This window comes from Bolinopsis microptera, chromosome 1 (genome assembly GCF_026151205.1).
Source record: "Bolinopsis microptera isolate Bmic1 chromosome 1, MBARI_Bmic_1.0, whole genome shotgun sequence".
Lineage (NCBI taxonomy): Eukaryota > Metazoa > Ctenophora > Tentaculata > Lobata > Bolinopsidae > Bolinopsis > Bolinopsis microptera.
This window is the reverse complement of record NC_087072.1, coordinates 6,515,594-6,530,171: the sequence shown is the minus strand read 5'-3', so window position 1 is coordinate 6,530,171 and position 14,578 is coordinate 6,515,594. Positions and strand designations below refer to the sequence as shown.

The window sequence follows — 14,578 nt, the reverse complement described above, 5'->3', positions numbered from 1 at the left end:
AAACCTGTCAATGTTTCACCATACGAAGTAAGGAGATTTGAACACATACTCAGCCTACAACTCCACCAATGGGACGAGACGACGTGAGCCTCAAAATATATAGCACATACCCAGTTAGCAAACACTATACACAACAAACATACGATACCAAACAATGTATAATGGGGGGGGGGGGGGGTAATGACTACCAATGGAGACTTTTGGGGACTAATGGGGACTAAAAATCGTGGGGACTAGAGGTCAACTCGTTGACGTAATTCACCATTTGTCCCCATAAGTCCCCAGAATTTTTGACAGTTATTTATGGTTTTCAAGTTAGTTTAATAACGATACGATCGAGATGTTTTGTCCAAGATAAGAGTAGGATAAATCTAAATGGGGACTAATGGAGACTTTTGGGGACTAATGGGGACTAAAAATCATCTAAATGGGGACTAATGGAGACTTTTGGGGACTAATGGGGACTAAAAATCATGGGGACTCGGGGTAAAATCGTTGACGTAATTCCCCAAGTCCCCAAAAGTAGTCATTACACCCCCCCCCCCCCCCCCCCCCCCCCCCCCCCCCCCCCCCCCCGTATAATGCCATTACTTCATTTAAAAGAAAATATATCTGCTATCTAATTTAAAAAATTGAAGAATAAACCTGAAGAGAGGAGAAGGAGAGAGGGGTTTGGGAGAGGTAGAGTAGGAAAACAACAGGATCCTGTGCCGCAGGATTTTAAAATTTGTTGTACAGATGATTCGTTTTGTGTCGTCTCTTAGATTAATATTAAAACAAAAAATACTGGGCAGAAATCAGATTGGAATTAGACCAGACAGGTCAAAATCCCAATAGATTTTGGTACCAAGGTGTGAAGGGCTGCAATATACTAGTTGTTCAGATGTTCACACATTTCACAAAGCGTTTGGTATCATGCACCCTGGAGAAATGATCAAGATATTGATATCCCCAATAAAATTGTAGGTACTCATACAGCAGATGTATGAGAAGACAATAGCCAAATGATATTCCCAATAAGATAGCATGGCAGTTACTCATACAGCAGATGTATGAGAAGATAATAGGAATGGGGAATGGCACAGGTGACAGGAGCAACAAGGGCTCACTGTTGGACATGGAAAAAGTGGAATGGAGGAGCTAAATATCATTATAAACGTGAACTTTGCAGATCTGAGGACATGTTCATGGGGCTAATGAGTCCCTGCTCAGAGTCAAATCGGCTGTAGCCTGTGCAGGATCACCCACAAACATCGGCAAGACCAAGTGATGGGAGGATTGATCATTGATCATGCAAGAGAACTTACGGAGATGTATGATTTAGTGTACATAGGCCCTTGAATCCCTTACACAAGCGAAACAATATTTGAAAATCCAGATGCTCATGTGAATAGTTCTGTTCTAAAGAAGAAATGTGGACACAGTCAATTGCTCAAGAGAAAATTTAGGACCGGACATACAAAAAGTCATTGTGTGGTATCTCATGAAAACAAGTTCAGGTTACATAATATCTTGTAAAAGGAATTCAGGTTACATAATATCATTAAACAAGATACAAAGTAGGAGATTTAAAATAGCATGTCACTCCCTCAGACATAATGAGCTGCTAGCCAGTTCAGCCCAAGCTGGGCCATCAATCCCAGGGCTTAGTTACATACATTATCAAATTCATGCAAGCTCCTGTTTCGTTTGTTTGTTTGGGGACTGTGGTCTACACAGCCAAACGATGAAAGGTGAGGGTCAAAGGTTACAGAAGGATAACCCCTGCCAACAATTAAATCTTACGTGTACCCTAGAATATATCAAACCAGTTGTCAATTCACAAGCATTCGCAATGGCCATGGAGAGCAATGTAAACAACATATAATATACTAGATTTACGATTTAACTATTGCAAAATGTGTTTTAACATTACATAAAATTGCTAGAAAACCCAGGATATGGGTAAGCAAATTTGAACGCAAATTTTTCATAGCGCTCGATTCTCATATTGTGATATCATATTGATACATCTTTTAACCTATCAAGACGCGCGCCGGGTTAGACTCGTCGACGCGCGCACCCCGGCGAAAGCCGCGGGCTTCATATTGCTGCGCGTGTTAAAACAAATTTTCGACATAAATTTGTCAGGAGATCGACTGTAATTCCGTTTACGAACCTTTTAAAGATATTTGACAGTGCCGATTCTATCCCTTAAAGGATTTTCAATAGTGCCGTGGAAAAATAAAACATCAAATTCATTCGTCTGAACATTAGTAAAGGTTATAATGATATCAAATCAAGATTTCAAACGCGTACAATCATTAACCCTAATCAAGTATTGTCAACTGTGATTAAAGATCAGAGCAAAGTATGCTATCCTATATGTAAGCTACAATGAGGAAGAAACAGCATTATACAACAGTATTACAATAATAAATATAGGTATAATACCAAAATGTAACTATTACTGCTAATAAATACAGTTTAAAGATAAACTTATCAAATTTAAAATTGACACGAAACTAATACGCGGTTTATATTAGAATGCAACACAAACACTAAACACATCAAATAGAAACAAAAAAAGATATCTCGCACTGTCAGTCATTACATATTACAATTAAATATAAATAACACCGAAGAACTCATATGTCAACAGCTCGAGTAGCGCACACTACTAGTACTATTCTCGAGTGTCTGACCGTGGCAGGGGAAACGTCCAGGGTTCGATGCCGCGACCGTGATCTTTTAAACATTTTGTGAAAGTCGTCTTTGTTTAAGAAGGTCCACTTCCAGTAGCCCATTTTCTCCCCACATAACATTTCTTCATCCTCAGCAAGACCTGTTTTATTTTCCATTACAGTAATTCCATGTTCCAATGAAATCTGACTCTTCAATTTTAATATCAGCGGTCGGATCCTGAAATATGGAAGTGAAACTCGGTAAATTTTTACAGTCAAGTAATACTATAACTTCTATTTGTAAAATTTTACAAGATTTGTTTCCAGTTTCGGACAAATTCACAATATTACTACATAACAACTTAGTAATGTAAGCAGTAAGGGCCCTCTCCTAATTTTAATCTGTAGAAGTGCACGTGCAAATAACGCGCGACTTCAATGCAAAAATACGCGTGTGCTCTCGGCGCGCGCTAAAACTCTGCGCTGAAAATATTGGTTTGGTACCACAACGAGAGTTTTAAAATTCCCGCTAATTCCAAACTCCAGAAAAAGAATCCGAAATTTTGGGACAGCCAAAAACATATTTTGATTAATGCTTTTCGACTTTATTTGTCCGTAAACTGACAACTACAGTAAATCTATTTTCTCTACGAACTGGGCACGAGTAACTTGTTTTAAAATACAGCAAATCTATCTTCTCTGCAAACTGGGCACGAGTCACTTGTTTTAAAATACAGCATATCTATCTTCTCTGCGAACTGGGCACGGGTAACTTGTTTTAAAATACAGCATATCTATCTTCTCTGCAAACTGGTTACTTGTTTTAAAATACAGCAAATCTATCTTTTCTGCGAACTGGGCCCGAGTTACTTGTTTTGAAATACAGCAAAACTATATTCTCTGCGAACTGGGCTTGAGTTACTTGTTTTGAAATACAGCAAATCTATCTTCTCTGCGAACTGGGCACGGGTAACTTGTTTTAAAATACAGCAAATCTATCTTCTCTGCGAACTGGGCACGAGTAACTTGTTTTAAAACACAGCAAATCTATCTTCTCTACGAACGGGGCCCGAGTAACTTGTTTTAAAATACAGCAAATCTATCTTCTCTGCAAACTGGGCACGAGTTACTTGTTTTAAAATACCTTTCCCAAGTGACAGAAAATCTAGAAACCCTCTTTGTAACTATAGGTAGTCTAGGAAACTCTACTTCTATAGGAGTAATATACCGCCTTCCAAGTGGCAATGCTGAGCAAGCTCTCCAAGAATTGTCGTCAATACTTGATAAAGCACCAAAACATACACACATTGCAGGTGATTTTAACATTAATCTCCATAGTAACCACAGTAGCATTATTGCACAGTATGAAGATGTCCTATTTAGTAGAGGCTTCTTCCATTGATATCATTAGCAACTCATGAAAAGCCTGGATGTAATGCCTCGTGCATCGACAACATCATTACAAATGACCTAGACTCTGTTACTGCCTCTGGAGTCATAACTGATCACATATCTCATCACCTACCTATATTTACAATATTTGACTGGGAAATTAGAAAGACCAAAAATATTCACAAGCACACTCAATACTATGACTATTGTAAATCAAACACTGATAAATTTGCTGAAGTCTTGGGTAACAAACTAGACAATGAACCAATTATAGATTTTACTAACTTTCATGATATCTTTAAAAACAGCATTGACGAAACCTGCAAACTAGCTGTACCCAAAACCACTAAGCGCACTATGCAGAACAACCCATGGATTACTGGCGGGATTATAGCCTCAGTAAACCACTGCCATGGGCTGTATGATGACTGGGCGAAAGTCAGGAAAGTTAAGTGTAAACAAGGCGAAACTGACACAAAAGGGGGCACATGCGTGTGTTCTATCTGCTGTAATAAAAGAAACCGTTATGATGACTACAAAGAATATAGAAAGGCTCTAAAAAAGGTTCGTAAAAAAGCTGTATCTGAATATTATTCTGACAAGTTTCTTGAAACTCAGGGAAATTCCAAGAAAACCTGGGAACTGATAAATAAAATTCGTGGCAAACAGAAACGTGATATCAGACCTATATTTACCATAGACAATGAAAAGATAACTGATCGCAGAGTTATAGCTAATGAATTCAATAAGTATTTTGTATCCCTAGCATCTAACCTTAATGCAGCCTACACAGAACTAGGAGAGATACAAATAAATCAGCTTCCAAGTTTCTGTGACTCCTTACCTAAATCGAATACAGCTAATATATATCTACATGACTGCTCACCTGAGGAGGTGGCTAAGATCATATCGGAACTTAAGAATGGCAAGGCTAGCGACATACCAGTACATATAGTAAAGGCAGTATCAGGCAAAATTAGCCCACTACTATCGGTATTGTACAACGAATGTATGCAACAGGGATTTTTTCCAGACGACCTAAAAGTAGGTAAAATAAGTCCAATATATAAGAAAGAAAATGCTGAGCTTCTTGAAAATTACAGGCCTATCTCAACCTTAGCAATATTCGGTAAAATACTTGAAAAAATCATATTCTCCAGGCTTTACAGTTTCTTTCAGTCGCAAGGATTATTATATGAAAATCAATATGGCTTCAGAAAAAATCATTCGACAAGCCATGCACTCAACTTTTCTGTCGACTACATTGAAAAATCTTTAAGAGATAAAAATCACGTACTAGGCATCTTCATTGATTTAAGTAAAGCTTTTGACACAATCTGTCATGATAAACTGCTTAAAAAACTGAATGATTATGGAATTCGAGGGACTGCAAATAAATTGATAGCCAGTTACCTTTCTAATAGACAGCAATATGTTTCAGTACTTGGAGAAGAATCCGAAAAACTGTCTGTAATATTTGGTGTTCCTCAGGGGTCAGTATTAGGTCCCTTGCTTTTCATTATCTACATCAATGAAATATATAGAGTATCAGACCTAGGTAAGTTTATACTTTTTGCCGATGACACCAACATATTTGTTGTAGATAAATGTATAAAAACACTTTACTGCAAAGCTAATAAAATTCTTAAACTTGTTCATCAGTATATGAAGAGTAACTTGCTGCATATCAACATAAAGAAATGTTGCTATATCCACTTTAAGCCGAACTGTAGAAATGAACCAGATTCAAACACCAATGAATTAGAACTGACACTAAATAATATAGTAATTAAAAAGGTGGAGGAAACTAAGTTTCTTGGAGTCATTATTGACCAAAAACTGAACTGGGATGCTCACTTAAGAGCGTTAAACCGTAAATTGAAATGTGAGATAGGTAGACTATGTGGAATTAGACGCTGTGTACCTAAAAAACTATATAAGGACCTGTACCACACCCTTTTTGAATCACACCTATGTTATGGAATATCTGTTTGGGGAGGTGTATCAAATAATAAACTAGAAGCCATATTTAAAACACAAAAGAAATGCATAAGAATTCTCTTTGGTGATAATGATGCATACTTCAATAAGTTCAAAACATGTGCCAGAGTAAGGCCTATCACTAGGGATAAGACCGGTAAAGTTATCAAGCAGATGTTAGGCAAAGATTTCTTTGAACTAGAACACAGTAAACCAATCTGTAACGAGTATAACTTCCTGACTGTCCACAATCTTCATAAGTTGCACTGTTTACTGGAAATGTTCAAAATTAATAAGTTCCAATCACCAATCTCAATGTTCTCTTTATTCAACAGGTCACCAAGACGAGACAACTACTTCATCCCACCCACTCCATCCTCACTATTCATCTATCAATCAACTAGTATTTGGAATCACTGCCGTAAGTCAACAAGTGAAATAGACTTCTCCACTCCCATCAGTATATTCAAGAATAATCTTAAGAAATCTTTGTTAGAACTACAGTCTAAATATGACCGACAACTTTGGTGCAGTTACAACTTTGATGCAAATGAATTATCATTGAAATAGGTTGATTTAGTAAACATAATCACATGAGTAAACCACGGTGTTATTGCAAAAAACCATGACAATTAGGGTATCAGACCTATATTAATCTAAGAGACGACACAAAACGAATCATCATACAACAAATTTTAAAATCCTGCGGCACAGGATCTTGTTGTTTTCCTACTCTACCTCTCCCAAACCCCTCTCTCCTTCTCCTCTCTTCAGGTTTATTCTTCAATTTTTTTAAAATTAGATAGCAGATGTATTTTCTTTTAAATGAAGTAATGGCATTATACATTGATTGGTATCGTATGTTTGTTGTGTATAGTGTTTGCTAACTGGGTATGTGCTATATATTTTGAGGCTCACGACGTATCGTCCCATGGGTGGAGTTGTAGGCTGAGTATGTGTTCAAATCTCCTTACTTCGTATGGTGAAACATTGACAGGTTTGCCTTAGCCTTTGTGACGAGTGTTTGCCCACCGGGGATCCAAAAATATGATTATCATGGACATTACTTTGACACATAAACTAATCAAACGAATTTAATGATTCCAGAAAATTTTACTAACTGCATTTAGCTAGTTTATAGTAAATACACACGATCGCAGAATAGAGGAGCACAATTGGGTTCTTTGTTCTGCGACTGTGTTTCCTCGGTGGGCCGACAGGTTTTTGTTGTGTAGTAGTGCTGGGGAAAAAAAAAAAAAAAAAAAAAACGCTTTAACTATCAATGAGAGTAAACATTTTTAATTCTTGACCTTAGTGCCACAGTTTCTGTGGTAAAAACAAATTTATAGTTAAACGTTATATATAATGTAGAAGGGCATGATTTACTCACATCACTAAGCATCTGGATGGATAATTAGCACACAAGGATAAACTGACCTTTAAACATGACCACCAACTATACCACGTAACCATAGCTCCGAAATAAATAAATTGCTCTACATAGAAACATCTGGCCTGATCCTATCACATTGTGGTCCCCAGGGGTTCGGTAAAGCCCTTACAGGCAACTGGGTCCTTTTACCAGCCACAATAAAATTGGTCATGCCAGTACTGTCATAAACTGTAACCAACTATTTAAAAATTAGACATCTTTAGCTAAATTTTAAATTTTAAGTCATAGAGCAATCTTCTTAATTTTAAAATTTTTAAGAATTATATTTTACCCTAACTATGATGTGGTGGCATTTCATACTTAACTAAATTTCAACTTTGAAAGTAAATAGATTATTAGTGACAACAAATTATAGTTTAAGACATCCATTCTGCATTGTGTTTCCAATATTAGAATTTATGATATGTATTGATTGAATAATTGGTAATAAATTTAACTTTTGTTTTATTAACTTTTGTTTTATTAATACAGCAAATCTATCTTCTCTGCGAACTGGGCACGAGTAACTTGTTTTAAAATACAGCAAATCTATCTTCTCAGCGAACTGGGCCCGAGTTACTTGTTTTGAAATACAGCAAATCTATCTTCTCTGCGAACTGGGCACGAGAAACTTGTTTTAAAATACAGCAAATCTATCTTCTCAGCGAACTGGGCCCGAGTTACTTGTTTTGAAATACAGCAAATCTATATTCTCTGCAAACTGGGCACGAGTCACTTGTTTTAAAATACAGCATATCTATCTTCTCTGCGAACTGGGCCCGAGTTACTTGTTTTGAAATACAGCAAATCTATATTCTCTGCAATCTGGGCACGAGTCACTTGTTTTAAAATACAGCATATCTATCTTCTCTGCGAACTGGGCACGGGTAACTTGTTTTGAAATACAGCAAATCTATCTTCTCTGCAAACTGGGCACGAGTCATTTATTTTAAAATACAGCATATCTAGCTTCTCTGCGAACTGGGCACGGGTAACTTGTTTTAAAATACAGCAAATCTATCTTCTCTGCGAACTGGGCACGAGTAACTTGTTTTAAAATACAGCATATCTATCTTCTCTGCGAACTGGGCACGAGTAACTTGTTTTAAAATACAGCAAATCTATCTTCTCTGCGAACTGGGCACGAGTTACTTGTTTTAAAATACAGCAAATCTATCTTCTCTGAGAACTGGGCACGAGTATGTATGTATGTATGTATGTATGTATTTTGACACGGGGCAGCGCTAGACCCCATGTAGTGCCCTCAACCTACTTTTAGATTTGAAGGTCATAAAGGCGACAACAATGCCAAGAGGACAGCGCAAGCCGGTGAGCTGTACACTGGGCACGTGCGCGTAATAATAGAGCTCAAACAGGTAATAGACCCCGCGAGCATATAGAATCAGGATTTTACAGAATGTGGGCAGCCGGCCCTGTGAAGGTGATGGATGCGTGCAAATCTGAGGGCTTGAAGCGAGTGTATTGTGGTGCTAGCGTACTCTGATAAGTGAAGTAGCCCGAACCAGGTAGCTCACCTGCTCCGCATCGCGGGGGGCCGCTCCAGTTTACAGATGTACATGGGGAGATATGTCGACGCTCGTGAGTGAATGGGGAATAGCTGATTTGTGCAAAGGTGATGTGTGGGTTATGATGGTGCTGTTACTTTATAAGTTCTAAGCTTGTAGAATGTGTTGCAAAAACCATCCTAATTGAGGTTTATTGGTTAGCGTATGTAGTGAACTAGTGGGGACGATGAAAGAACTTACGACAAAGTTAACTGCTGAATGTTCCCGGTCAAAAATTAATTATAGTTTATATTAAAATATTGTCTAACTCTATGTTTTACTATAATGCTGGGAGCCTTGTTGTAAAAAATAGGGTACATACCATTACTTGAAAGTCGTTATTTCGGAGTGAGCAACCATTTTGTTGACTAGCGAATCTAAATTGAAATAGTCGAATATCACTCAGTTTCAGTTGCAGGTCGACATCCTTAAAATTAGAGAGCAAATAATTTCATTTTGTACTCGACTTAAGTCAATATAAATAGAAATTACAGCAATTTGAAGTAACAGCATATCAAGCTATATCATACATATTACATAATTATGAAAGCCTCGCAAAGATCTCGATTAAATCTGTAAACGTACATTTAACGGTAAGATATGTAGATAGCGCGCAATAGTTGCGCACGCACAAAACCAATATGGCTGCCACACAAAGCAACAAACTGTAACAAAAATGAAAATTGTGAATTCAACCAGCTTATTCACTATTATCTAACGCGACATTGGTTTGGGCGCATTATCGACACGTTTTAAATGCGCGGAACATTTTTGTGCGCGGCACAAGCATTTTAAATTTTCAAAATTTAAATCATAGCCAGAGTTATGGTTATTTTTCAAAACAAATTTTGAGGCAAATTTTACGTGTAAATTATCCATTTTTTATTCATGATCACTCATAGTTTGAACAATTTTCCTTGGATTGAATTAAACTCTTCGATATTCGATTATTGAGACAATTATCTAAAGAACAAGATTACTTTAAAACTAAACATACGTAATTTAACTTAACATGAAGCTTGAGGAGATTTTAAAAGTGAAATTCAATCATTTTGTGCGAGGTATGAAGCCCGCGGCGTTCGCTGGGGTGGCGCGGTCTTGATCAAATAATATTTGAAACAAATATTTTATGAGTATCACCTGTCAACTTTTAACGCGATGCAATACCTAACTGCGTAACAATATCAAACGATTGCACGTGTGCGAGCAAGATTAGATTAGCAACGCGCGTTGTCTTACCTGGGGACCCCAGGCTATTCAAGAAAACAACAATTTTATTTAGTATCAATTAAAGCAGACAAAAATATATTTCATATATATATAACTAGCACGAACTTTAGATCAGATATCTTAGGGGACTTGGAGTAGCAAGAGATTGACTAGAAGGTATATACAATATACCTTTTACAAAGATATGTCGAGAAGAATCCAGGGTGATACAGGATCGGAGAGTGCAGACCAAAAGTTTACGCACCCACCTTTGCCTCCTGAGTTCTTGGGTGGATAGAAATTAATGCAAACTTGGTCGTTTATACTCCAAGTCCCTTTCTTAAAAGAAATAGTATTAACTATGTCTAGAGTGTAGAGTTAGCCTCGTTCAATAATATCAATATCAATATCAAATATATATATAATCAATATCAATACCAGATAAACCTACCGAATATTATGTTCATATAATAAACAAAGCTTGGTGTAATTAAACCCTCTCAAACGCGCTAGTAGGCGCGTTTATGCGAATTTACAATCAAATAATTGATAATCAGATTTTACAATCTTACTCAGCGCGCGGCTCTTGTAGCGCAAACGTCGAGCGTACTAAATCACTCTACATGCTACAGTCGATTTTTGAGATTGTTCTAAAAGGGCCCCTGACAGTTGAAACCAACTTCAATTGATGTATTTTCGGACGCTGATTCCGAATCACCCCCATGACATAGGGTTAAAATGCTCCCCTGACGAGATATAGGCGAAAAACTGTCTCGATCACGTGATATGACCGTATAAGGAAGTTAGTCTAATTTCTTGTTAGGGTTAGGGTTTCAGCATATGCTTTTGTTAAGGATTGGGTAAGGGTTAGGGTTGGGATCAGATAAGAGGGTTAGGGTTTTAAATAGTCGTTCAGGACCAGCTAGAGAACGGGTTGAAAAAGTCACGTGACAGTCGAGTGTAGAGTGATTAATTATCACCCTGCAAACGTCACTTCTTTCAAATTGGTAGTTGGCATTCACATAATCTTTTGCGTGGCTGTAATTGTTTCTCAACGATTACGCGAATGCTAGTCACGTGCGCTCTTACATCCAATGAGCATTTGCACTTTTTCAGAGCGATGGAGGTCGTAATTCACTCAGCCCAAATAAAGATTTGGCGGAATGACAGGCTGATCAGCGCCGCCCAGTAATCCTAAATATTCTTACAAAAATGTATACATTAAATTTTTTTTAAATATACTAGGAAAGAAAAATTTTTTTAGGAAAGAAAAATTTTTATTTACCACAAAACAATCAATATATAATGTTATATTCATAAATAAATTCAAATTTCAATTTCAAACACATATACAGTATGCCGCGCACATAGCCACAATTTTCAATTGTTCAGAAATTCGTAGGTCAGCTGTAGGCGCCGCGCACAGGATCTATTTAATTGTTATCTATATCTTATAATTACATGTCGCATTTCTTAATTACTAGAGCCAAAATTTCAGAAGCAAAATAATTTAAAACATATTTCTGTCGTTCACGCAGTACAGGCCGTGAGCACTGCGATCTAATTAATAGATCGAATAATAATAATGGAGAAATTCCAAAAACCGCGCGCTCGTTATTTGTGATTAAATCGAGTGCGCGCCTCTGTGAACAGCAGTACCGCTCAAGTATGAAGTACTAAGCGGTACGCAGTTCTGCGTGAGGCGTAGACATTTGTAGCACACGTTTCATTCAACTAATCAATTATCTGACATGTAATTATATTAAAGCAAAAAATTTATAATCTAGCTAGTTACCAATAATATAATACTATTTGTTCGTATTGGTTATATATGTTTACACTAGCCTATATTATGATGGAGATATACATTATATAATTGCTCCAATATTCAACACTGCTAAACAACAAATACCTACTCGCCCATCGATGAAGCAGTCGCCAAAACAAAGCTCAAAGTTAATATACCTTCGTACTTCGTTTTGGAAACTGTAGAATGCCAGTAAATAATTAGTGTTTCAATAGTGTATTCGATGGGCAAGCACTCGCCACTCGAGGCCGAGACAAACGGCACCGGCTCCGCCCTGCAACCATGAAGTAATGTAAGCAGTAAGGCGGGGCGGTGGTGTGCGCCGTTTATACGGCCCACAGCACGAGACATTTTGAGCTCCAAGACTTAAGACTATAAAAGTCCCGAGTTAAACGTAGCGACTTACCATCGTCAGCCGTCAAAAATTTAGAATTTGTATGTTATAAACTCTACATCTGATATCAGTATAACATGTAATTTAGTTTGTTATTGGCTAAATTTTTAACTCGATTAAGCGATGCAGACGGATGAACTAGGCTCCTCCTCCGTCAAAAACACAATGAGAGGGGATTGTGGAAGGACACGAACACTATTCGTTAACTCGTACCCCGGGTACCCCCTAGAACTATGTCCCATCAGAGAGAGCCCATCACCCGTCAGATCGAAAACAGTGTTTTAATTTTGATATATGCTGTACCAATTACAATAAATGGTAAGTCAAAGCTGACGTTGGTAGCAAAATATAAAGTGACACGTTACAACAAAATAAGCACTACACACTACACACTATACGCTATAACTATTGTACACAGTACACAGTATAACTAAAATATAAAATATAAACAAGTTACAAGAGACAAAAGAGTTTACAGAAGAGTTTTACATCGGCTCAGCACCGCCAGGACATTGGCTATACACGTGGGTCAATTAGTTTGATTTGGCATGGTTCGACCGGGAAAGTGGTCGAAATTAGTGCTCACTGAGTCATCACTGTCGTCTGAATATTAGAGCGGGAACTTCCCAAGTTTCGGCCGACAACGCGCGCGCACAGCATCGGCGCGCAATGCTATGCGCGCGCGTTTTCATATTGCTGTGTCATTCGGCGGTTGCGCTCAGCGTAACTTGGAAATGAGTTGTATGTTGTTTACCTAAATTCAAGCATGGTAATCATAGATAAGCTTGTCAGTCAGTAAGTGCTTAAGTGGGAATAACAGGCAAATAAATATCACTTCTTAATCAGAATTCAGTGACATTTTTGTCACACCACTCAGTTCCATACCGGTTTTGAGCTCTTAGAAGTGACTGTTTAAGTAAATTCTTGATAGATCTGCATGTGGAGGTGAAATTTAACGGGCCAACTTTACGGAATTCATTCCACAGCCATGCAGATTTATAAATAAATTGATTAGTTGGAGAGGGTGTAATGAACAGATTATCTTTCCTATTTGATATGTTGAATAAGTAGTATAACGAAATTGGTACTCGTGACTTAATGATCTTAAAAAGTTCCATTAAACAACGGTATCTGTACAGGTTCTCTGTAACAAGTAATTCATGTTTTGTGAATAGGGGCTTAGTGGACTCTTTAACATAGAATTCAGATCCTAGACGTTGAGAATTAATTGGTCTTGCTCTAGCACATGTCTTGAACTTGTCTACATAAGCTTCATAGTCTCCAAATAGAATCCTGATACACTTCTTTTGAGTAATAAATAGCGGTTTTAACTGATTATTGGGAATACCTCCCCAGACAGAAATAGCATAACCTAGGTGTGATTCAAAGAGGGAATGATATATTTGCTTATATAGTGATTCTGGTAAGCATTTCTTAATACGGTAGATACGTCCACAAGCACTTCTTAGTTTCTTGTTGAGGGATGATATATGTGGTTTCCAGCTCAATTTATCATCCATGATTACTCCAAGAAATTTTGTCTGACTTACACGTTTAATTATTTTGTTATTAATGGACAAGTTTTGGCTATCTATATCGGCATCTAATTCGTTATTATTACGTTTAGAGGGAGAAAAATACATGTAACAACACTTCTTTACATTAATGTGCAGTAGGTTAACTCCCATATACTTGTTTACGGCCTGTAGTACTTCATTAGCTAATTTCTCGAATCGGCAGCTAACATTTACTAACATCTACTAAGACCCATTTAAAAGGTAGCTAGTAGTTGTGCTCTCGACTACTTATATTTACTGCCTGAAACTGCAAATTTAGACTGGAACTGTTCATTCCAAACAAACAATCCCCCATATAATAATCTGCCACCATTAAATCGAGGATTTCCAGTCGAAAGCTGTATTTAGTAGAGGCTCTTACGGGCATTGTCTGCTCGATACGCCAGGGACCCCAGATACACCTTACCAGACGTATTTTTGACCGTAGAATCGATTAAAAGTAGTTTCAAGATGATTGGACTGATTTTTCTGGGTTAAAATTGCAAAAAACCGATTTTTGGGCCAAAAATAGGCCAAAAAACCATGTTTTTTGATATTTTGAGCAAGTTAATTTTGTTGG

General features: G+C 37.4%; 1 long non-coding RNA gene across 1 annotated transcript; it reads right to left on the bottom strand.

Annotated features, from left to right (window-relative positions):
* Positions 1 to 2,316: 2,316 nt before the first annotated feature.
* Positions 2,317 to 9,703, bottom strand: LOC134823361 (uncharacterized). The gene is made up of 2 exons (XR_010161282.1): positions 9,355 to 9,703; positions 2,317 to 2,901 (listed from the first exon to the last, which is right to left on the bottom strand). It is a non-coding gene; the product is annotated as an uncharacterized LOC134823361 (long non-coding RNA).
* Between the last annotated feature and the right edge of the window lie 4,875 nt (positions 9,704 to 14,578).